Source organism: Arachis hypogaea, chromosome 19 (assembly GCF_003086295.3).
Source record: "Arachis hypogaea cultivar Tifrunner chromosome 19, arahy.Tifrunner.gnm2.J5K5, whole genome shotgun sequence".
NCBI lineage: Eukaryota > Viridiplantae > Streptophyta > Magnoliopsida > Fabales > Fabaceae > Arachis > Arachis hypogaea.
In genome coordinates, this window is record NC_092054.1 from 109,296,790 (window position 1) to 109,304,364 (window position 7,575).

General features: G+C 39.5%; 1 non-coding gene across 1 annotated transcript; it reads left to right on the plus strand.

Moving 5' to 3' along the window:
* The first annotated feature begins 306 nt into the window (after positions 1-306).
* TRNAP-UGG (transfer RNA proline (anticodon UGG)) lies at positions 307-381 on the plus strand. Its single transcript has one exon. It is a non-coding gene; the product is annotated as a tRNA-Pro (tRNA).
* Positions 382-7,575: the final 7,194 nt, after the last annotated feature.

Genomic DNA, 7,575 nt, shown 5'->3' on the forward strand with positions numbered 1-7,575 from the left:
ACTTTAAATCCTTGTGTCAGTGGTTCGAATCCACTTCTAAGCGGGCTTTGGGTCCAAGGGAAAGGTAGCCGGGAGCGAGCCGGATTTTCAAAAATGAAAGTGAATAAAAGAGGAAGCCAAAATGTGAGCGCTCCTTCACTATACGGCTTTTTGGCGGTAGGGTTGGCGTGGCTTGCTGGAGGCAGATTTTATAAAAAAAAAGCGGTTGATTACAAAGGATGGGCGAGTTCCTGTGCCCAAAAGGATGGGCGAGTTCGGTTCGAGTCTTCATCGATCGGGTGGATCTATATGCGGAGGGGGGTGAGACAAGGTGTAGCGCAGTCTGGTCAGCGCATCTATTTTGGGTACAGAGGGCCATAGGTTCGAATCCTATCACCTTGATGTGAGGTAGTAAACACCTAAAGAGCACCCATCCACCTGTAAACTTTCGCTCTTTTAGAAAGAAAAAAAATGGACCGCCTTTGATCTGATCTGGGCGGGATCTAAAGCAGCATTTCTTCCGAATGTTTCAGGGGCAGGCCTTAGGTTCAATTCTTTCTTGCCTATAGTCATGACTATATATATATACCCTAGCCCGCCTTAGTTTCGCAGGTCGATTCGAAACTTGTTATCTGTGTTTTAGAATTCTAATCTATAGGTATATGATTTAAACCTTCCTTTCGAACTTGCTTATCCATCTATGCGTAACTTTTGTGAGTGATGCGATTTCTGTTTCATTTTTTATCAACTTTTCTTTCAAGGCTCCTAGTTACAACTTCCTTCAATTATATTACATAAGTATTTTTATTTTTAGAGGTCGTAGCACCTCGTCACGTCTGGTTTACATTCTAGGCGTAAAGTTCTGTGTGGTAGGGTGTTACATTACAAACAATAAGGCTAGACACCAATAGCTTGGACCCTAGGACATATGCCTGTGGTGTTTGTGTACTAGGATATGCTTGGACAAGTAGGTTCTAAGGAGTATCTTAAAACTTGGCAACTTAGATCAACTGATTTGGGATTGTCAACTGAAAGTCCACAATAAAGAGCAACCTAGCTATAAAACATTTAGTAATCCAAAGAGATGCTAGGCATCAATGATCCTAGGAAGAAAAAGATGAGCCATGTGTCTGTGGTGAAAAAAAATGTTGAGTGAAAATAAGCCAAAGGCCACTGCAACATTTGACACCAAGCCCTTGATAAATAATAAGTTCTGTAATGCAAAAGAAAGAAGAAAAGCTGACAAGGGAAATGAGCAAAAAGTGAGGATTCATAGCAGCAACCTTAGTGAGCCCTTAAAGGAACATGGTTTGTTTTGAGAGCAAGTAATAAATGAGCTACTTTTGATCTGCATAAAATCCCATAAACAAAATTCAACTAATTGCCTAATAAGGACATGCATGCTTATCTACTTCATTCTATCTTCTCTTATGTTTTATGCTTGCTTGGGGACAAGCAAGTTTTAAGTTTGGTATTGTGATGACAAGTCATCATAGTCTAGTTTTACTAGCCTTTTTCTTTGTTTTTCATTTGGTTTATGCACTTTCTTGCACTCTAAGTAAGTAATTTGGAATGAAAATGCATGACTTCTTTGAATCAAACAACCACCATGAAATTGATGCTAAATCATGAGGTTTAAGCTAAATTCAATTGAATTTTAATGATTAATAGACCTTGTGAATTTGGTGATACTTTGATTGGTTGTTTTGATTAATTGTAGATGAAGAAAAGAAGAAAAGAAGGAAGCGTGGCTCAAAGGAGAAAAAGTGTGGCCAAGAAAGGAGGAAGTGTGGTGCAACAAAACCATGAAGCTCTCTCCAAAGCTCACTAAGTGAGCGCTACACTTGCTTCCAGGAGACCAAGGCACAAAGCTCAGCTCACTTTGTGAGCTGAGCACAACACAAGGCCAAGAAATAAGGAAATGAGGAACCAAGCTCAGCTCACAAAGTGAGCATTATCGAGATCATTGAGGAAATAATTCAAAGAAAATGATTTGCAAATGCATGCTCCAAGGCTTGAACTCATGACCAAGGGGGATGGGAGAGGCGCTACTCACTAAGGAAAATAAGCAAAAAATGGCCAAATGCACTCCTCAAGGTTCGAACTCACCACCATGAGGAAGCAAGGAAGCAAGGTATCATAAGAAAACTAAGGAAAAGCTCCAGCGCATGCTTCCTCCAAGTTTCGAACCAAGGACCCTTCCTTGGATGCACCAAAGCTCAGCTCACAAAGTGAGCTGAGCGCTATCCATGGGCACATGCAACACATCTTGACACGGCCAGGAAAAGAGTGGAGCGCGCATGACACGGTCCTGGGCAGCACAAGGCGCGCACAATTTGGCACCAAGACACTAGTGCTCAGCTCACAAAGTGAGCTGAGCTCTCCCCTGATGCTTCCCAATCAGCAAGACACGCTATGCAAAGCACAAAGCTCAGCTCACTTTGTGAGCTGAGCATTCCCCTGGGAGATGCATTTGGGCTGAAATTGAAATTTAAAATTCCAACTTACTTCATTCCTTCACCAAATCAAAAGCCCATCCAAATTCCAATATCCAAGAATAGAAAGTGTATAAATAGGAGTTAGTTTGATGTAATTAGAACCTTTTTCTTTTACCTGAGAAACTCTAGACTTCATTTTGAATTTTCCCTTTTTTTCTTGCATTTTAATTCTGAGCTTTTTAAATTTCTGAGAGAACTTGGAAGGAGAATTGATCTCTCTTCTTCTTGGTTCTTGCTTGAGCACTCTTTTATTTCCTTGCTTTGGATCTTGGGTAGAGAATTGAAGAACTTCTGTTTCAATCTCACCTTGGGATCTTGTTTATTTTCTTTCTGCATAATTGAATTTGAATTTCTGTTTACTGCTTCTTCATCTACTTTGCTTCTGCAATTTACTTTTCTTTACTTCTTTTGCAATTTCTCTTGTTAGATCTAGGAAGGGAGTGAGATCTAGATTTGTTTTCTAGTCTCTTTGATTTCCTGAGATCTTCAACACCTTTTAGAATTGCTGCAACTTAAGCACTGCTTTCCAGTTCTTTAAATTCTCAAGTCATTTTACTTTTCTGTTAAGATCTACTTCACTGCACTTAAATTTTCTCTTTTATGTTTAATGCAATTTAGTTGTTCTTGTTCAGATTCTGCTATCCTAATTTCCAATTTCTTTTATGATTCAAGCAATTTACATTTCTTGCACTTTAAGCTTCAGCCATTTACATTTCTTGCAATCTAAGTTTCTGCAATTTACATTACTTGCACTTTAAGAATCTGCTTCTTTACTTTTCTGCTCTTTAATTTACTGCACTTTACCCCTCCCCCTTTACTTTCCAAGCAAATTTAGTTTCTGCAAGTTACAATCACTCAACCAAATCTTGATTCGCTTGACTAAATCAACCACTAAACAAAAATTGCTCAATCCTTCAATCCCTGTGGGATCGACCTCACTCATGTGAGTTATTATTACTTGATGCGACCCGGTACACTTGCCGGTGAGTTTTGTGTTGGATCGTTTTCCACACATCAAGTTTTTGGCGCCGTTGCCGGGGATTGATTAGATTGACAATGATTAAGTGAAGTGAAGATCTAGATCAAGCACTTTTTACTTTTCTGTTTCTTTAATTTTTATTTACACACTAACTGTTTGAATTTTTGCTTAAGCTAACTCAAACTTCATTCTAGCAATAGAGTGAAGTGTCACTGGTTCTGTGTGTTTCTTATGCCGTGTTTGTATGTCAGGAACAAGGTGAACTATACCCACTTTTCATGAACAAGACGAAAGAACTCTTAGAAGGTTAAGAAGAGCTGAAAGAGGAAAAAATATTGTTGGAGAAGAGGAGTCAGAAGAAGAGTTCCAAGACATGGAGGAACATTCAACAAATCCACCAAATCTACCAGGTGGAGCAGCCAACAACAACAACAATCCACCACAGAGGAGAGTTTTAGCTTCATATACATTTGCAAATCCTAGACATTGTGGGAGTAGCATTCTTACCCCAAATGTTAATGCATATAACTTTGAACTAAAGCCACAACTCATCACCTTGGTTCAAAACAATTGTTCTTATGGAGGAGGACCACTTGAAGACCCCAACCAACACTTGTCCACCTTCTTGAGGATTTGTGACACTGTCAAAACCAATGGTGTGCACCCTGACAGTTACAAGCTACTGCTATTTCCATTCTCTCTCAGAGATAAAGCCACTCAATGGTTGGAATCCTTTCCAAGGGACAGCATCAACAATTGGGATGATCTAGTAACCAAGTTCCTTGCCAAGTTTTACCCACCTCAAAGAGTTATTAGATTGAAGACTGAAGTGCAAAAATTCACTCAAATGGATGTTGAACCCTTGTATGAGGCATGGGAACGATATAAAGCTCTAATCAGAAAGTTTCCACCGGGAATGTTCAGTGAGTGGGACAGATTGCAGAATTTCTATGAAGGCTTGACACTGAAATCTCAAGAGGCTTTGGATTATTCAGCAGGAGGCTCTTTACAACTAATGAAAACAGCAGAAGAAGCCCAAAATCTCATTGATATGGTGGCCAACAATCAATATTTCTTTGCTCATCAAAGGCAACGCCAACCATCACAAAGGAAAGGAGTGATGGAGTTGGAAGGAGTGGATTCAATTCTAGCTCAAAACAAGATGATGTAGCAGCAAATTCAACAACAATTTGAGCAAATGGCCAAGAGAATTGATAGCCTTCAAGTTGCAGCAGTTAACACTAGCCAACCATCAACCACATGGGGGCAGAATGAGGAAACTCAAGAGGAGCAGCAGCAAGAACAAGTCCAATACATGCACAACCAAAATTCTGGGTCAAATGAGGTGTATGGAGACACCTACAATCCATCTTGGAAGAACCACCCAAACCTTAGATGGGGAGACAACCACAATCAAACTCAGCAGCCATGGTAGAGAAACTCAAACCAAAACGGTTGGAAAAACACAAACCAGAATAACCAACAGAATAATAGCCAAGCCACATACAGAAAACCACAAAACACCTACCCCAATTCTAACCATCATCCATCAAATAACCAAGCCTCAAATCAAAACACTTACCCTCAACCTTCCACACCTCACAATCAACCAATTTCACAAGACTCTCAGAGAATTAACAACTTGGAGCTCTTGATGGAAAAGATGATGAAGCACCAAGAGATGACAGTGAGGAACCAGGAAGCCTCCATGAAAAATATGGAAAGGCAAATTGGACAACTCTCCAAGCAAATCACCAGTGAAAGGCCATCAAGCTCACTACCTAGTGACACTATCCCCAATCCAAAAGAGGAGTGCAAGGCAATACAACTAAGGAGTGGCAAGACTCTGGTGAAAAATGAAGAAGCAACCAAGAAGCCAAAAGAAAGTGAAAAAAAACAAGCTGAGGAAGAAAAGGCCAATGATGAGAATGCAACAGCAAGCAAGCAAGCCTTAGAGGAGGTCAAAGATAAGGAGGACCGGCCACAAAAATCAAGAGAAGGGAAGGAAGCAATGAAAGAGCTAACCAAGGAACAAAGGCAGGGAGTGAACTTCACACCACCTCTGCCATATCCTCAAAGGTTCAACAAGGAGACTAAGGACCAACACTTCCCAAAATTTCTTGAAATCTTCAAGAAGTTGGAGATCAATATTCCCTTAGCTGAAGCACTTGAGCAAATGCCCCTGTATGCAAAGTTCTTAAAAGAACTTATCAACAAGAAGAGGAGTTGGCAAGAAAAAGAGATTGTGCTTCTCACTGAAGAGTGCAGTGCACTCATTAGAAAAGGACTCCCTCCCAAGTTAGAAGACCCTGGAAGTTTCTTCCTACCTTGCACCATTGGAAATCTACTTATCAACAAAGGGATGTGTGACTTAGGAGCAAGCATAAATTTAATACCATCATCCTTAGTGAAAAAGCTTGGCATAGGGAAGGTGAAACCAATACAGATGTCCTTGGAATTGGTGGACCAGTCAATAGTATATCCCAAGGGAGTGATTGAGAACCTTTTAGTTAAGGTTGACAAGTTCATTTTTCCTGCGGACTTTGTAATACTGAACACTGAAGAAGAAGAAAACAATTCAATCATCTTGGGAAGGCCATTTTTGGCCACTGCTAGAGCCATCATAGATGTAGAGCAGGGAGAACTAACTCTCAGGATGCATGAGGATAGCATTATCCTGAAAGTGTTTCCAGAACCACAAATTATTGAAGAAGGAAGCAAGAGAGTCAGTGACTGTTCTCCAAGGCAGACAACCAACAACACAGGGGAACAGAGAAATGAGCATGTACAAGAAGAAGAAGGAATTCAAGAAGGAATCAGGATGATAAACAAGAAGGAAGATACCATGGCTAAGGCTGCTGTCAAGGAAGAAAGGTTAACAAGAAAAAGGAAGAAAAACAAGAAGAAGACTCACAAAGGGTGGAAGAATAAAAAAATTCCAACTGAGGGATTCTCTAAAGGTGATAAGGTGCAACTAATATATCAACAGTTGGGAACTGAGGATCATTACACTGTTAACCAAGTACTCTCTCTGGAGCATGTGGAAATTGAGCACCAAAGGACAAAGAAGAGGCTCACAGTCAGAGGGGACAAGCTGAGGCACTACAATCATCAACCACTATAAAAGAAGGGGTCAATGTCAAGCTAGTGACAATAAAAGAGCGCTTGTTGGGAGGCAACCCAACCAGAGGTAACTATCCTTTCACATCTCTTTCAATAAAAAGGTTAATTAGTTTTGTCTATATTGCAAGAAGCTAAGTTTGGTGTTACACACCAAAACAATCTAAGAGAGAATGAAGAATTCTAAGTTTGGTGTTCCACCAAAATTCAATTATAAAATACATTCTCACCTTCTGCTTAGTGCCAGCTTCAAGCAGTTAGATAAACTAATTAACTATGTTGTTATTTTCTTAGTTTTCATTTTTGTCATTTTTGAAAAAGAAAAAGAGTCTCACACATGGTCAATATGATGCATGAGAACTATCGGCAAGGCACTAAGTTTGGTGTTCACACACTAAAGTAAGTTCAAAGCCCACAAATAAAGCTTGGCACACTAACCAGATACTTTAATGGTTTAAGAAGCAAGCCACTTCTGAAAGATTATGCAGGAAAATAGTCAACAAATTAAAGAACACTTGCACTATGACTCAGAAGGAGCAAACAGAAGGAAGAAAGAAAAGCAGCAATCCAACAGGTCGTATTTATACTTGATCATTGATTGTGCAATGAATTAATTCAGGGACTCCTTTATGTCTGGCTGAAATGATTATTTAGTTGCAAGTGGAAGTATATGTTGAAAAAGAAAGCTAGCTGCATAATTTTTGCTTAAAAGTTATCTGCATAATAATTGTCATCACCCATTAACTTGAATACTTTGTTTTGTTCCCCCTTGCTGTTTGAATAAAAGAAAGACGTTTGATCTAGAAAAGTAATTGTCCAATGTTGCAAAAGTCAGAATGAAAGTTAGTGGAGGTATATGTTTGATTTAATTGTTAGCTCATAAAATAAACGTTGCAGAATGACTTGTTTCTTAAAGCCTAAGCTAGTCTGCTGCTATGATCCTTCAAATAATCAAAGCCCCTTGAAAATAAACCAAAACAGAAAGAAAAAGAAAGAAGA